Raw genomic sequence first — 16,885 nt, forward strand, 5'->3', positions numbered from 1 at the left:
AGAATTTTTACGTGAACCAAAGAGCTATGAAGAACGGATGAAAGTCCACAAAACTAATTTCTGAAAAATGCTTTCACTCAAACAAACACCCTCTTAGTTTTAATTGTGCGCATGGGGCCACTGTGAGAGTAGAAACATTAATTTGCTCCAAAATGAGAACAAAAGGGAGGGTAAATACCACAAACAAATCCCAAATTATGTCAACAGCGACACAAATATCCTAAACTTCGGTTTGTATCACTTAAAACCTTAAACTTGCCCATCATGACAAAAATATCCTACATTTTTTTTTGTTACGGAAAAACCTAAATTTATACCTACGTGACATATATACTATCTATTTTAGTCACGCCGGTATAAGTTTGAGGTATTTTATGACATAAAAAATTTGGAAACACTTGTGTCACAATGGTCAAATGTATGATTTTTAGTGACACAAAATTTTTTTTTGATATTTGTATTACAATTGTTATAGTTTAGAGTTTTTTATCATGTTAATCCCAAGATAAATGATATTGACAAGAGAAAAAAAAAAAAGATACAATTAATTAATTAGTGAGCGAAAGGAAGTTGTGTATTTTCAAGGACGAGAACTTTATGGCGCGTTTGGTAACGATTCTATTTATGGGAACATATTTTGATCGAAACGATTCTTTTTATTTTATTCCGGAAACAATTTCTCAGCAAAAGAACGCGTTTGGTAACTCGTATAAAATTTCTGATTTTGTAATAGAAAAAGAACAAAAATGCTTTTGGTAACTACATAAAATTTCTATTCAAATTCTAAAATTTTATCAAATTATAGAAATTCTATTGATTAATTATATTTATACTAAGTAATAAACATATTAACTAATCAAATTTTTATTAAATAGTAACTAATAAACTATAGTATAAACTATAAATTAAAACACAAAATTAAATATGTATTCTATAAATAGCAAAATTTCAATTCATATTTCAAATCATTTTTTATTTTAAATATATTTTTTTCATTTTTTCCTTTCTTCCTCCTTCTTCTTCTTCTTCTTCTTGGCTGGTCGCCGACCTTGGGACGATCGGGCGGCGGCCGATGAGGGCCGGCGACCTCACTGGAGCGTCACCGCCCCTTGTCGACCAAGCCTTGCAGGTGGCCAGGCAAGCCTTACCAGATCGTGAGGCGCACCCGGCCTCACCGAGCCTCTTCGGTGGCTAGGCTTGCCTCCAACAAGCTCGCCGGATGTCGCCCTGGCCTAGTGAGCCTTTGTCAAGCTCACCAAACCGGTTGTCGGCGACCGGCGGCAGTGGGCGGTGGACAGCAACCACGACTGTGGCGGTAGATGAATAAGAAAAGGGAAGAAGAAGAAGAGAAAATAGAAGAAACAAGAAAATGGCTTGATTCTTGTTTGATTCTTAGATTTGTTCCCAGGAATAAGAATCAATTTTTTTCTTTTATTTTTTTATTCTGTTCCAAATCTACTTCCGGGAACAAAATAATAGAAATTTGTTTCTGGAAATGAAAATTTTACCAAAAACGATTCCGATACAAAACTTTTTCCGGGAACAAAAAATCAGAATCAATGTCTGTTTGAATGGTTACCAAATAGGCCCTTATAATATGTGATTTGTTTTCTTTATTAGGGTTACTGAAAAGCATGTGCTCCTTGTGCTTTGAGAATCGCGATCTTTGCTGTTTTAAGGTCCGTCGCGCGCAATTTCCAACGCTATCCTCGGTTTCCATTTCTGTCGAACTCGAGTGACCGCTCTTTCTAGGATATGTTCCCATGATCAAGAAGCACGAATGTTGGACCATCAAGCAATGTCAACATAACGTGAGACACCAAGAATTTCTTCTTCTTCACTTCTCTTTTTATTACAAAATTCCTTTTAAAATCTAATGATTATTCCTAGTGCAGAATGTACCATCATCTCCAGACATAAAGTTAAAGCAACGTCGACATAACGTGATACACCAAGAATTTCTTCTTCTCTCTCTCTATTACAAAATTCCCTTTAAAATCTAATGATTATTCCTAGTGCAAAATGTACCATCATCTCTAGACATAAAGTTGGCGACCGTATTGACAAATGACATCTCCAATCCAGCGTTTGTTAATAATTTTTTTTTTTTTTTTTGGTCAAAAGTGATATATATATTCGCTTAAGTAGTCTTAAAAGACAACGATGGTTTACAATCTGCAACTAAAATTTCCCATAGAAAATAAGGGGGTGTATGTACCCAATTTAACGGAAGTTTCTTTGCTCGATGAGTACGTACCAGCCAATCTGCAGCTTTGTTCGCGTCTCGGGGCAATATGTTACGGATACATTGTTGCACTTGGATAGCTCGTCTCTACAGCATTGGATGATATCTTTTAAATTCCAAGGTGTCCTGGCCCGGCCCATGATGAAGTCCACGACAGCCAAACTATCACTTTCGCAGATCCCTTGAACTGGTTGGCTTCCCACGTGTGTTGACTTTAACTCCTTGAGATAGCATATCCCGTGTAACACAGCCTTCGCTTCCGCTTCAGACGCCGAAGAAACCCTAGCTTCTGCTGTGAAGCCATCAACTACACGCCCTTCTCCATCCCGAGCGATTCCAGCAACGGAACAAAGAAACTCGCCGGGAACCCATGATGCGTCGACGTTCAATTTCAATTCCCGACCTCTCGGTGGTGTCCATGACTCCGGTAGGTATTGGGTCGTTCTTTGGCCGGACTGGTTCTTCGTCCCTTTGCTGAAGGCGGTATTCTGGATTCGTACTAGTTCAAGGATGTCCGGTTTGGGAACCTTTGCTCGGAAGATCCAGGAGTTTCGCGCCTTCCAGATTTGCCATAGAACCCCAGCGATGAACTCCCGATTAGGTAAATCTCTTCTTGGTTCAAAACCGCCGAAGCCACCGGTCGATTCTCTTAAGATGTTTCGTGATATTTATTCCTTGCAAAAGTGTATCTTGCCGGATCTGTTTCGTCCATCTACGGTAGAGGAATAGATGTTCGATTGTTTCAACTTGCGTATAACACGGTGACATAATGGATCCGGACTGATCTTTCTTTTGTATAGATTTTCCCTTGTGGGAACAGCATTTTGACATATGCTCCAGGAGAAAGGTTCGGATCTCGTGGTGGAAGCGATAGGCGCAGATCTCGTGTCCATAAAGTGCGTGGAGGCTGGTAAGAACAAGTTGCTCTATTCTGATTTAGTCGATTGTTGGATAAACGAGCCCGTTGTAACCGCTCTTATTTGTAAATTCCCCGCATCTTGTTTCTGTCCAGTTCAGTATCGGGTTTGGGGCTCTTGCTCAAGGGAATGGCTTGGATCTCGTTGGCTATTTTGTCCTCAAAAAGCTGTTGAATGAGAGCGCTTCCAAGTTCGAGATTCTTCGTTAATCAAACTTTCCACCCGGGTAGGTTACATTTGAGTGACTTGCCCTCCGTGAATTCTGTGATAACCATGTATCCTCTCTTATTTTGATGGATTTGCCGTCCCCGAGGTGACCATTTGACATCTGCTTTGAGGGTGTCTCGACCCAACAGGATATTATTCCAGCCCCAAGATGATTTCCTGCCCTTCTGTGCACTCCATAGATCGCCCTGAGGATAATATATGCCTTTTAAAACTTGACTCCATAATGCATTCGGGGAAGTATGAAGCTGCCATGCTTGTTTGCCAAGCATTGCACAGTTGAAGGTAATTAAGTCTTTAAACCCCATCCCTCCTTCATCTTTTCTGTTTTTCAGAACTTCCCAGTTCCTCCGGTGTATGCCCTTCGTGTTATCCCCTTTCTGCCACCAGAATGAAGCTATTCGCCTTTCAATTGCTTTGCGATCGACACCGGCAATTTAAAGATCGACATGGCGTATGTAGGGATGGCTGCACCACACTCTTAATCAAGATTTCCTTTCCGGCTTTAGTAAGTAACTTTTCCTTCCAACCCTCCGACTTTGCGTTGACCCTTGTTAATATCCATGCGAAAACTTCTTTTGGATTGTCCCCATTCTGTAGGGAGGCCTAAGTATTTGCCTGTCTTTTCAAAAACAGGTACTCTCAACTCATGTGCCATGTTCCTTTTAAGTGGTAAGGGACAATTCTTGCTGAAATAAACTCCAGACTTGTTTAAATTTACCGCTTGCCCCGTTGCATAATAGTACTGGTTTAGTGTGAGAGTTAAATTCTGACATTCCATTAGAGTAGCATCCAGGAAAAAAATGACATCATCCGCAAACAGAAGGTGAGATAACTTAGGACAGGATCTATTAAGCTGTATACCTTTGATGCTGCCATCCGCAATCGCCTTTTGCATCAGCCATGTTAGCACATTTGTGATAATGATAAATAGATAAGGAGACAAAGGATCTCCTTGCTCGTGGATGGACTGAAAAAGGGGTTGGTTCGCCATTGATCTTGACACTGAATGTCACTGTTGTTATGCATTGCATGATTAGAGTAACCCATTTCTCGAGAAAATCCCATTTTCAGCATGCAATCCCGAACAAAGTCCCATTCTATTCTGTCATATGCTTTCGCATATCTAATTTGAGTCTTGCCTGATGTTTTTTCTTTCTTTTTGTAATGCGCAGTTGATGTAACACTTCCTGTACAATTATGATGTTGTCTTATATCTGTCTGCCCTGAACGAATGCACTCTGTTCTGGTTCGATTATCTCTGGTAGCCACTTTTTCAATCTGTTTGCTAATAGCTTTGAGATAATTTTATAACTGAAATTGCATAAGCGATGGGCCTATCCGACGATTATCTCAGGATTTTTCACTTTGGGGATCAAGGTTATATAAGTCGATTCAAATGAGGGTCCATAATACCTGTACTGAAGAAATTCTGTACAAGCTGGAACAGGTCAGTCTGTATAATATCCCAAGCATTTTGATAGAAAAGCCCATTGAAACCATCAGGACCAGGCGCTTTCAATGCTCCCATTTGAAAAACTGCTTCTCGCACTTCCTCCATTGTAGGTTTTGCCACTAATGATGCATTGATACTTGTCATTAATAGGGGATAGGCATTGATTTAGTATTGGCTGATAATTTCTTTGCCCTGCTGTTCGTATAAGTTGCTGTAAAAAGTTTGAATATGGTTTCTAATAGCTCACGGATCCCGACACCATCGATTATCTTCCAGTTGCAGCATTGTAATGTGATTTCTGTGTCTCCGTTGAACTGTTGTGGCATGAAAAAATTTTGTATTTTTATCTCCCCATTGTAACCATTTAATTCGTGATCTCAATCCCCATATCTTGTTCCTCCTGCTTCCTCAGTATGTCTAGCTGGTGTATAATGCTTTGTACTTCCTTTCGCTTGTATGTTCTTGTGACCGATTTGTTATGGCTGTTAATGTTTGAGTGAGCTCCTTTATCTGCTGGGTGCATAAGCAAACTTCTCCTTGCTCCACCGTATGAGTTCTTTTGAGGTCGCTTGGAGTTTTTCTGAAAATGTGGCACGGGAATAAGCTGTATGGCTCAGTGTTATGAATAACTCAGGATATTCTTCATGTTCAAGCAGAAAGCCTCCATTTGAATTCTCTTCTTCTTTTCTTGCATTCGGGGTATAGCTTAAGGACAAGAGGACTGTGGTCCAAACCTATTGCTGGAAGGGCATGGACTTCCGCATCATGAAAGGTAATTCGCCATTCCAAAGTACATAACACCCTGTCCAATCGTTTTTTAACCAAATCCCCCCCTTCTCGATTGTTAGCCCATGTGTATGCACATCCTTGGCTATCCATATCCATCAAAGACATCTCATTGAGCATATCTCTAAAAGCTGCAAGTCTTTTGTTATCTGCCTCTCTTTTCCCTACCTTCTCCCATACATATAGAATCTCATTAAAATCCCCCATGCATATCCATGGAATTGAGCTGTGAGGTTTCATTGTTTGCAATTGTTGCCATAGTTTCTGCCTCTCTTCAAAATTTGTTGAAGCATGAATAAAAGTGATCTGCATAGCTTGTTTTCTGGCCGAATCAGTGCAATGTACATCAATGAACTGTTTGGAGCTGTGTTGCACTTTCAGTGTTATTTCCCCATTCCACATCAACGCCAGTCCCCCTGATATGCCTATAGGATTTTCTAGGAATAGGTGCTGAAACTGAAGTTTTCTGCAAATATTTTCCACCATCGTTGCTTTGTTTTTAGTTTCCATAAGAAAAACTATACTGGGCCTTTCGAGAGCATTCAAAGCTCGTAGTTCTGGATTGTCGGGGGTTGCCCAGCCCACGACAATTCCAACGATAATTTTCATGTCGTCCGTGGTGGCTTATTAGGGCTAGCCACCAGAGCCCAATCTATTCCTTCTGCAAGCAACTTCACTGGAGTCTCCATCATACTCGAGTCATCTATGAGAATTGGAGATGGTGCAGGTAAGCATTTCTGCTTTTTTGCTTTCTGCACCTTCATGTGCTTCTTACTACTTTTTCCTATTTTCAAAGAAGTCTGTATGGGAACATCTGAACACATGACCTGTTTACCATGATCTTTGATTACCTGCTGATTTGAAATAGGGACTTCCATAATCTCCTGCTCCTTGGAATTTTCTACTCGCTTATTGCTGCAAGCTTCTAGTCTCATTTCTGGGCCTTTCTCTCGTGCTATTATATCCTGCTCCCTAGCTGGAGATGATACTGCGGGTATAGTTTCTTCTATTATAAGTTCTTCATCAATGTTTCCATAAAAAGCCTCCCAATAAGGACTATGATCACTTACTTCGCTTTCAGCCCGGGGTCCATAGGAGCCAATTTTATCAACTGCCCAAGGTGATTTCGAGTAAGGAATTTCTAGACAATCTTGGGCATAGTGGCCAATTCTTCCACAAGAGTAGCAGTAATGAGGTAACCGCTCGTATTTAAATTCGACCCACAACCATTTATTTCCGATATCCAAAATGGCTCCTGCTTTCAGAGGAGTAGATAAGTCAATTTCTACTCTTACTCTTCCTCTTTTTTGCTGCATAGTGCCCATAGATTCTAGCTGGATATCCTTTACTTGCCCCAATTTATTTCCCAGATCATGGTAAACTGGTTCGATCCTCCAACCAGGGGTATACCTACAAGTCTTACCCAAAAGCAGCTCTGGAAAAATCATAACAATGTTCTGGAATGTCAGGCTCACACTGTTTAAGGACGAGCAAATTACTCGAGTAGGACCATGGTGCAGATTGCATAATTCTCTCCTTTTCCTCCTCTGATTGAAAGACGAAGGTAAAGAGACCTGGTCCTTTTTGTGCACACGTTACTGCTTCTGTCTTCCAGGCTTTCTTCATAGTAGTGAAAAATGCAGGAAAATTGACGTTGGGTCTAGAATATAGTTTGCCCATAATTGTTCTGTTGCATTCATCTCTTTTTTGTGCTGATATCTCTGGGCTTACTTCAACCACATCTTCCTCAGACCATAGATGTCCGAGTCGTTTACATAATGCTGCCACCCGCAACTCGTTTTCTTCTTTACTATCCATACTATTTGACTAGATTAATAAAAGAAAAGACTGGTTATAAGAGCAGGGAAAGACTCCGGCATGAACACATACTGTTGGGGGCAAGATAAATTTTCATTACTTCCGTCTTCTTCTCAAAGTCTTCTGGTTCTTTTATCAAACATCTGACTGGCATATACTCATGACTACGTGCATCAGGTTTCCTCGTCAAGTCTCAGAATCAAATCACTCCAACAACAAATGCTGCATATATCCCAGTCGACATTTCTTCTCTCCATTAGACGATGAGGATGAACTCCTACCTTAATCAAGCCCCAAGAGCGTGGATTCCATCTGACCCAGCCTCGACCAACACAATTGTTCTCTCGAGTGAAGAGGAGGCCACTGCTCTCAGTGTAATCTAGATCGAATGAGAAATTTTTTTGGGTTTTCCTTTTTGAAACATCATTGTATGGGAAGGAACAGAGAAAAGCGAGAGTGATTGTCGTGATCAACTCTAGGGTTTTGGGGAAAAAACAGCACTACCAGAGGGTAGAGAGAAACTCGCATAAAACGAGAGAAGGTGAGACTCGCGTTTGTTAATAATTGAACTAAGCCAAATGTACTTCTTTTGTTTAATTTTCAAGTCAAAATATAAAATATTATTCACATATTTTTGAAAATATGAACATCCGTATATCGATGTATGTGCCTATGTTTATATCATGAGTCATAAGATACAAACTAAGCAAAAAGTAAAACCCAATTCAAACACGTTCTCGTTTTAATAAAACAAACAGCTCATGTAAAAGTCGTTCGGATGTCGTGTTCATTTTTTTTTTGGGGGGGGTTTTGGGGGGGCGGCATGGGGCACTGGTTTTGGTGCTCCAAATGGGGAATGTTACTCAATTTTAAACTTATTATATCGTTACTAATTTAGTTTTGAATTTTCTAATTTTATCAATTTAGTCTTAAACCATTATATGAAATTTCAATGTAAATCTTTGGGTCAACTTTCGCTTGAAATCACTATGTATACTAATTAGTCCAAACTACGTATGCTATTGTATATATGCTAATTCAGTCCTAAATTTTCAATTTAGTCTTAAATATTTATATAAAATTCTAATGTAAATCTTTCTATCAATTTTCGTTGAAAATCACTATGTAGCAATTCAGTTTTCATTAGCCATCCTATGTGACACATCAATGTGTCAATGATTTTCAGCAAAATTGACCGAAATGACTACATTAGAATTTCGTACAAAGATTTAAGAAAATTGAGAAGGTTAGGATTGAATTGACTAATAAGTTTAGAATTGATTGGGTAAATTTTCTTCCAAAAAGGTAATAATGTATTAACGTCTCTTAAACTCCCCTCATGTTTCCTCGGGCCAATTGATCCGTAGCTCATGGAGCATTTCCGCATCAATGCTTTGCAAATCTCACTCGGCTCACATGGTTCCCTTAAATCTAATTGGGTCGATATTAATTAATCGTTCAAGGGCTGATGATCCCAATAGTCGTGCGAGAATTTTCAAAAAGCCATGGGACTGGGACCAAAAAAGCTGTTTAAATTGGCCTCGACCGCCGCAAAGATGGGATGTTCTTGTCCAACCCATCGGAAGCAGCATTTCTCTCGTTCACGTAAATTTCCCAAAATTAGAGCCGGCCCGCTTATCAAAAATGGAAAGGGAAATGGATGGATGAATCGAGGGATAACTGCGGAACTGCCTTTTGTAACGTGTTTGCCGTAGATCAATTGAGTTCTTAACGTTTCAATTAGGTTGATTAGTATTTAGTATTACGTCTGTTGGTCACTTGGTTCTTGAATTTTCAATTAGGTCCATTAAATTCTTAATATTTGCACCAAAAAAAAATATATATATATATATACAATCAAATCCTATAATTGCCATAAGTGGCTTTTCGATGCTCGAAAAGATTCCTATGAGGCTTTTCTGCCACCGTGCGCATGTACATGGTAAATGGCACAACTGTCTTAGCCTAGAAAAGACGGTGTTTGAGATTTTTCCTACAAAACCCCCAAAGCAAACCTTCAAATCCCCAATTAAGCAAAACCTAAAATAGCAATTAGCAACAACAAAATCCCTAAATTTCATTCCTTTAAGAAACTGTGTCTTTTTGTTGAGAAAGTGAGCCACTGTTGCATGATGTCAAGGGTAAAGGAGGGAGAACGAGGGGAATCGCATTCGTCATAGTTTGAGAAAAGAGAGGCACTTACTTAGGACTTCAAGAACTTGATTGATCAAATTGTAGAGTTAAGGACTCGATGGCTGGCAACTACGACGCTAACGGCAATTGAATTCTAGGGATTCAATTAATAAAAGGCCAAAAAATTAAGATTTAATTTGGCACTTATCTCGATTGATATCTATTATCCGTTACGAAATATGACACACATGCATTGTTGGCCAGCTTGTCGACAACTTAAACTTTTGAAAGAACCACTTCTATAACATAATAATATAGAACATGTCAAGCGTTCAAATCTGATACTCCCCCTCATTTTTAACTCGCATAGTATTGCTGCCATTTTGAATGTTTTCTAGCTCTTTGGTTGTTTCGTTTAATTACGGCCATGCACTTTTAGAGGACTAATGTATCTCTCGAAGAGAGTAGTAAGTAATATAATTATCCTATACTATTTGATGCAAGAACATCTGACTTAGCTCCATCGAAAAACTCGGGAGCATCGATGATGATTCAAGTCAAGGTAGAATTTGGGCATAATGTGAGTTGATGGGTCCAAAAATGAAATTATCCACGGAGAAGACTATTGATCATGAAACCGATTAGGAAGTTGTTGATTTACCATATTAGTTGTCAATTTCAAAATTAATCAACAACATACTGACAAGAGGCTATTCTGGTCTATTTCCCTGGATATTTGAAGAATTCTTGAGATGGTTATTTGTTGGTCAAAGCTGAAATTTTCCCTTTAGGTCTTGATGGTGAGCTTTTCGTATCTTGAAATCTTATATCCTTAGTAGGTGGCTTGTCCTTTAAGCCTTGATGGTGAACTTTGTCGATAATGATCTTCATCCTTGGTTGGTGGATCGTCTTTTAAACCTTGGTGGTGATCGCATTTTATCTTCCATTTGGATTTCATCCATCAAGAACCATTCCCAATACATACCATTTCCATACACTAAACCAAAATATTCCTCTATTTCTGGAATCACTTGCCCATACACACATCCCTATTGGTCCGTTTTCGGATGGATTAACTTTTGAAAAGAAGGAATTGTCTACCTAAGTTGTTAGTTTAAATTGATTATATATATATGATTATGGGGCACATCAAGGAAGAAGCGTCACCTCGTGCTTTACCCGCGTTAGAGTAGATGGCTTTTTGATGTGGAAAGGAAAGATGTGATTGCCTTTTGAAACTAGGGCGGCAAAATCATGAGATTGAATCCTTAGTCTCGAAAAGACAGACACTACATCTATAAATAACTATGGAAAAGATTATGACAGCTCACTTTCTAACACCTTAAAAAAACCTCAACTTTGAGTATACTCCCAATTTTACTTCATCAAAGCATCATTGAGCCTAGGGGTGTGCATGGTCCGGGCGGGCGGTTCCCAACCTAGAACCAGGGAACCGCCCGCTAAGGACTGATTCGAAAAATTGGAACTGGGATCCACCCGTTTGTTGCATGGATACACCCGGGAACCGGACCACCGGTTCGGTCCGATTTCCGGATGGATCTATGGAACCGATCTTGGCTTGAAACAATTTTGGTTTTTAACATAGAACGGTCGGGTCTATGAGTTGGGAAGGAGGAAGGAGGTCTTTGGTCGGGTTTTCAATATAGAACGGTTGCAAAACAATTTTCCGCGGCTGTGGCGGGTGGCGGCTGACGTGAGGGGGCGAATAGCAACGGTGGAGGAGCGGCGGCGACGGTGTCGACGCTTGGGGAGGAATTGAAATGGCGATAGGATTAGGAGGAACCGAGGAAGAGACAAAAGAGAGAGAGAACCGAAGATGAAAGGAGTGAGGAGATGAGATCTAATCTAGGGTTTCTTTTAGTAATTTTTTTTTTTTAATATTAAAAGGTTCCAGTCCGATCAGGTGGGCGGATCTGCCCATGGAACCGGGAACCGAACCGGTACCCTCCGGTTCCGAAAAATTGGAACCGGGAATCGACTGGTTCCCTCAAGAACCGCCGGTTCCAGCAGTTCCGGTCCGGTTCGGACGGTCGGGCGATTCCCGGGTATTTTGCACACCCCTAATTGAGCCATAGTTTCAGCAACAAACCTCACCAAACCACCAAATATCATCCTCAAACATTCATATAGTTCATATAAACACAAATCTCAACCTAAGTACGAATCCTAGCCTCAATTACCAATTGCACACATACCCAGTTGAATCATTCATAGTTGCCATGTTTAATTTAGTATCATCCCAATTTGCAATTCAGAGACCATAGTAACTAACTCATTGGCGTGCTGCTCTACAATATTTGCTATTGTGTCAACCTTTTTCTTTTTCTGATAGCGACACTCCTTCTATTAGTGGTCTTTTTACCACAATAAAAATAAGACTTGTCCCTCTTGAAGTTGTTATTATTGCTAGGCTTGTTGATGTTGTTGGTGTCAATAAACTTCCTCTTGTTTCCCTCTTATTTTCTTTGTCTCTACTTATGTTGTCATTCTCAACAAAATGTACCTTATTTGCAACTTCTTTCATGTAATTAGCCTCACATTCTTGATAACCTTCCTCAATTCGAATGTGTTTTATCAAATTATCTACAATTAGGTTCTTGGTTGTATGGAGAAGTTTCTTTCGATAATCATTCCAAGGAGAAAGCAATTTTGATATAATTGCAACAACTTGAAGAGATTTGGAAACTTCAATCATAAGGTCTTTGAGTTTGGGAACATATATTTGAAGTTCCTCAACTTGCTTAAAGACAAATTTTCATTACTCATGGTAAATTCAAAATATTTCAGAGCAGTAAATCTATTGTTACCTTATTTGTCAGTATTGTATTGGCTCTTCAAGACATTCCAAATGTCTTTGGGATTTGTATAATATTGGAAAGTTTCATATAGACGATTTGATAAAGCATTGAGAATCCTTAATCAACACCTCTTTTCATCATCCTCACGCCTTTTCCTTACATCTTTGATTTTATCAGAATCATCATTCTTTGTATTAGGGATAATGGGCAAGTTGGGGTTCAAGATGTGGAAGATACATAATTCAAATGAAAAAAGAATCATATTGTCATTCAACGGATGAAATTGTGTTTCATCATAAGGATCGATTCGCAATTCGATGCACTCGATGCAGCTGATGTCTCCAAGTTTATGACTATAATACCTTAAGATTGTTGGGGAAACTTGATTGCTGAAGAGAGAAGTAATAATAGATCATTGATGCTTTGATGTGTGTAGACAATCATTGTCTTTATTGTATTATTTGCCTCCACTATTGTTGCTATCGGGTTTAGAACAAATATACCTCCAAAAGCAAATAAACGAGTTCAACAATTACTTAGTTTCCTCTTGGAATTTCACCTTGAATATGTTGACGTTGCGTATGTGAAAAGAGAAGAATATAGAGTTCCAAAAAAAAGCAATTATGAACAGTTATGGTTATAATAAATAATATATTAATTGGTCTCTATTCACAGACAACGAATCAATACATCTCTTGAAAATAGGTACCTTATCCCCAGTTATCACCATTCTTCATATCAAGAACAACCTCATTTCATAACCACTGATAACCTCTTTTTAGGACTAAGAGTCACCTCTAATCATAACCAAGAGTCATGTACTCTCTTAACTAAGAGACAGCTCTTTTATGATAATAAACTATTTCAACTCAATACTCATATAAGTGACTTATAGAGAAGATAGGCAACATCGGAAAATTATGACAGCACAGTATTGATAGTAGACCAAATCCAATATAATCCGTGGATAAGAAAACACATTGAGTGTATACTTGGAACACTCAAAGTAGAAGCAGATGGTAAAAAACTTACCCGTGATAGTGTTTAGGCCAGGCTGCTTTTGCCAACGATCCAAAGAATCACCATGAGAAGAAAGGACAATATTATATGTTCTTTCCCATCCTCCAAACCTATTCCCTCCTCGAAAACTCTCTAGTTAGACTTCTCACAAGCCTCTGAATTTTGGTATCATCATGAACAAGAGATCTCCGCCGAGAAAATTCCCTATATTAAGTACAATAATCAAGACATAGCACATACCTATATAGTTAATCAGTAACACCTCCAAAAACTTGCATTAACAAATTTCCACGCAGAGAATCCTTACTACTGTCGTTAGAATATAGATTCTCAATTCAGCTTGTTCTATTCAATTTGGGCAATAATCACATTTCTTCCAACAACTTTTGAACACACCATAATGCGTACCATTTTGCAGATTGCATCTATTAAAATGGAGCAACTTATTTAGTCCCAATAATACAACTCTAGAGGTTTATAATTTACTTAAGATAAACACAAACATTAACCAATTGATTTTGTACTTTGCATATGAGAAAACTTCTCTCTCTTATATGATCATCTTGAATTAAACTAGATTCAAGTCGTGAGGGCCATCCCAAGGGCATCATGGTAGGACAGGATTTAAGAATCGTGATTCCCTTTGCATCTCCTGTAATATTAGTAAGAACTACTTCCAATTTTTTACAGAGGTAGATTTTTATTTTTATTTTTATTTTTATTTTTTTTGGGTTTAATTACAGAGGTAGATTGAACATGCCTTTTGTGCCACACCAGAGCTCAGTAACTTTTCCAGAGCAGACATTGAAAACATATAATGGACAGTGCTGATCCACCTCCTGCAAACAGGTAATTCAACAGCAAATGGAAGCACTTCAGTTTCTCATTCACAAACTTTATAAAATTACACTAAGAGGGTATAAGGCACTCTTATGATACATATCAACAAGCTTCATATTAATTTGAGAAAAAGCCTAAAAAAAAAACTATAAATAATGCTCACTGTGACATATTTACCATGAAATTCTTTGTTTGACATCAAAAACTCCAAATTGCGCTCACCGTGACAAATTTACCCTAAAATTTTTCTTGTGATATTAAAAACACCAAACTTGTACCTGTATTCAATATATATTCTCTATTAAGGCTTTGTTAGATGATTGTTTAGCCAAATCAGCATCTTTATTTTACTTAAGCTAGGTGGGCACCATGTCAGCATTATTTGCTTTATGGTGTCCATGCAGACAGATTTTTAATGATTTTCATTAATAGATTTTTAACAAAAGGTAAATGTGTCACCCATGTATAAGTTTAGGTTTTTCTATGCCACAAAAAAAAAAAGTTTAAGGTAAATTTGTCACAATGAGTATAGTTTAGAGTTTTTTGTGGCTTTTACCCTATTAGTTTTTTTACTTATACAAAACAAATGCTTAGTGATAAGTTCCTCTTTTGCGCACTCCCTACTCTAAGAGGAGGAAAGGGATGGAAGGAATCAAACATTTGGCTAGGAAACTATTTGTTCATGACAAGACCATCCTGTTTCCCTTACAACCATACTACTCTTTGTGTTCATGGAAGAATATTTTCACTATTTGGCTAGGAAACTATTTGTTCAAATTCTTGCTCCTAGACAAAGTGTGCGCTCAGTCAAATAATTATTACCTTGAGGAACTACATAAACGACAGGAAAAAAAACAAGAAGTTTGTCTCTCTTGAGAAAAAGTAAAGTATCAAATTGTCGATGCTACTAGTGTTAGACATGATTGCAAAGAGAATAGAACCATTTGCATCAAAGCAACACAAATTCCACAAAATCAACAACTATGAGGGCATGCACGATACTGTTCGAGTGCATAGAATATTCATTGAAGATCTTGTTAAACTAAGACACATCAAAATAATCCCAAGGAGCATCGCATGATTCTGAATACAATTCGGTGCTGACTTCAAATATCTAATTGTTCGATTCTTTAAAAAAACAAGATTCATGTCAGCTAGCTAGAGAATGGGAAATTCATCCAAACAAACCTAATTCTATTACACTTTTGCCAATTTAGTTTTAAACTTTACAATTTTACCAATTAAGTCTTAAATTTTTTCATATTTTGTCAATTAAATCCACTCGGCCAATTTTACCCAGAAATCACTATGGACACTGGCCGTCCTACGTAGCATAGTCAATGCTAACGTGAACAATTTTTAATAGTGTTTTAATTTAATTTATTTTTTTTTTTTTTTTTTTTTTCTGATTTTTTTCATCCTTCCTTCTTTTGCTAGCCAGATGCTAGCCTCAAGCGAACCTTGCCCTCCCCTAGTGAGGCTTGATCTCGCCGTCACTAGACAAGGTTGGCCTCACTGCCTGCCAAGTAAGATTGAGCTTGTCAGGGGCAAGCAGGCAAGGCTTGCCTTCCCAGTGATCAACGGATCTCACTAGCCCTCTCCTTTGGCTAATCGCTAAGGCCTAACAACTAGCTAAAGAAAGAACGGAAGGAAAAAAAATAGAGAGAAAAGGAAAATAAAAAATAAAATAAATAATTAGAAAAAAATTAAAAAAAATTATTAATAATTGTCAACGCTAGTATCGATCAAGCCATGTAGCGTCGACTAGCATCCATGTTAGCGATTTTCTGTCAAAATTGGCCGAATGAAATCAATTGCCAAAACGTGAAAATGTTGAAGATTTAATTAGTAAAATTTAAAAAAAAAAAAGGTTTAGGACTAAACTGCTAAAAGTGTAATAAATTTATGACTTTTTAGACAAATTTTCCATTGGAGAATGAATTGTAGTGACTATCGTTCTTGTCCTGAGTTGTGAGGATTTCGTTTCAACTTAGAGAAAAGCAAAAAAAACGTAAACAGGAAGGGGAGAGGGTGACATCAGTACATTGAATATAACAAAGTTATATGTCGTACTCTTTCAGTAGACCATCCAAGTTCACAATTTCCAATAAATACTAGGGGTGAGCAATGCCACAATTTCGAATCGGCCAGTTTTTTGGTTCCAAATATTTGAAATTGGCATTGTTCAGCCTAGTTCTAGATTTTGGAGTGGAATCGACTAAATCACAATGCACCCGAATAGGGTAACCAATAAAAAACAAGAGACATATGAAAAAATTTCCACTTTATAAACTGTCTAATACGCAAACAATGTCAAGAGATTTCACTAAGATCTGTTCGCTGAGCTAGTAATTTATTGCCACAAAAAAGGCATCGTTGCCTTCAAGAGCGTCCAACAAGAGGGGAAGTGCACGTAAATTTGGATCGCCATACCAAGCATAGCCTTGGAATATCAAATTCCATTCCTTTACTAGTAAGTGTATTTGTTTTATGTATTATGTATTCACAATCTATCTTTAATTTTTGAGAATCTTATCATGTGTTGATTTTGTGCTATTCTTGTCGCGAAAACAACGATGAATTGAGCACAATTAAAATTAGAAATCCCATGAATTTTTAATATTAA

General features: G+C 38.1%; 3 long non-coding RNA genes across 4 annotated transcripts; all 3 read left to right on the forward strand.

Annotated features, from left to right (window-relative positions):
• The first annotated feature begins 3,841 nt into the window (after positions 1–3,841).
• LOC104435869 lies at positions 3,842–4,975 on the forward strand. 2 transcript variants are annotated; one of them, XR_005549452.1, is made up of 4 exons: positions 3,856–3,895; positions 4,024–4,059; positions 4,563–4,651; positions 4,745–4,975. It is a non-coding gene; the product is annotated as an uncharacterized LOC104435869 (long non-coding RNA). The 2 variants fall into 2 exon arrangements; XR_005549453.1 differs by lacking the exon at positions 4,563–4,651 and having other exon boundaries at positions 3,842–3,895.
• Positions 4,976–5,541: 566 nt separating this feature from the next.
• Positions 5,542–6,624, forward strand: LOC120291420. Its single transcript, XR_005549454.1, has 3 exons — positions 5,542–5,615; positions 6,261–6,356; positions 6,498–6,624. It is a non-coding gene; the product is annotated as an uncharacterized LOC120291420 (long non-coding RNA).
• An 88-nt stretch (positions 6,625–6,712) lies between these two features.
• On the forward strand, positions 6,713–8,090 carry LOC104435883. The gene is made up of 3 exons (XR_005549457.1): positions 6,713–6,824; positions 7,099–7,193; positions 7,625–8,090. It is a non-coding gene; the product is annotated as an uncharacterized LOC104435883 (long non-coding RNA).
• The last annotated feature ends 8,795 nt before the right edge of the window (positions 8,091–16,885 follow it).

This window comes from Eucalyptus grandis, chromosome 3 (genome assembly GCF_016545825.1).
Source record: "Eucalyptus grandis isolate ANBG69807.140 chromosome 3, ASM1654582v1, whole genome shotgun sequence".
In the NCBI taxonomy this organism is placed as follows: Eukaryota; Viridiplantae; Streptophyta; class Magnoliopsida; order Myrtales; family Myrtaceae; genus Eucalyptus; species Eucalyptus grandis.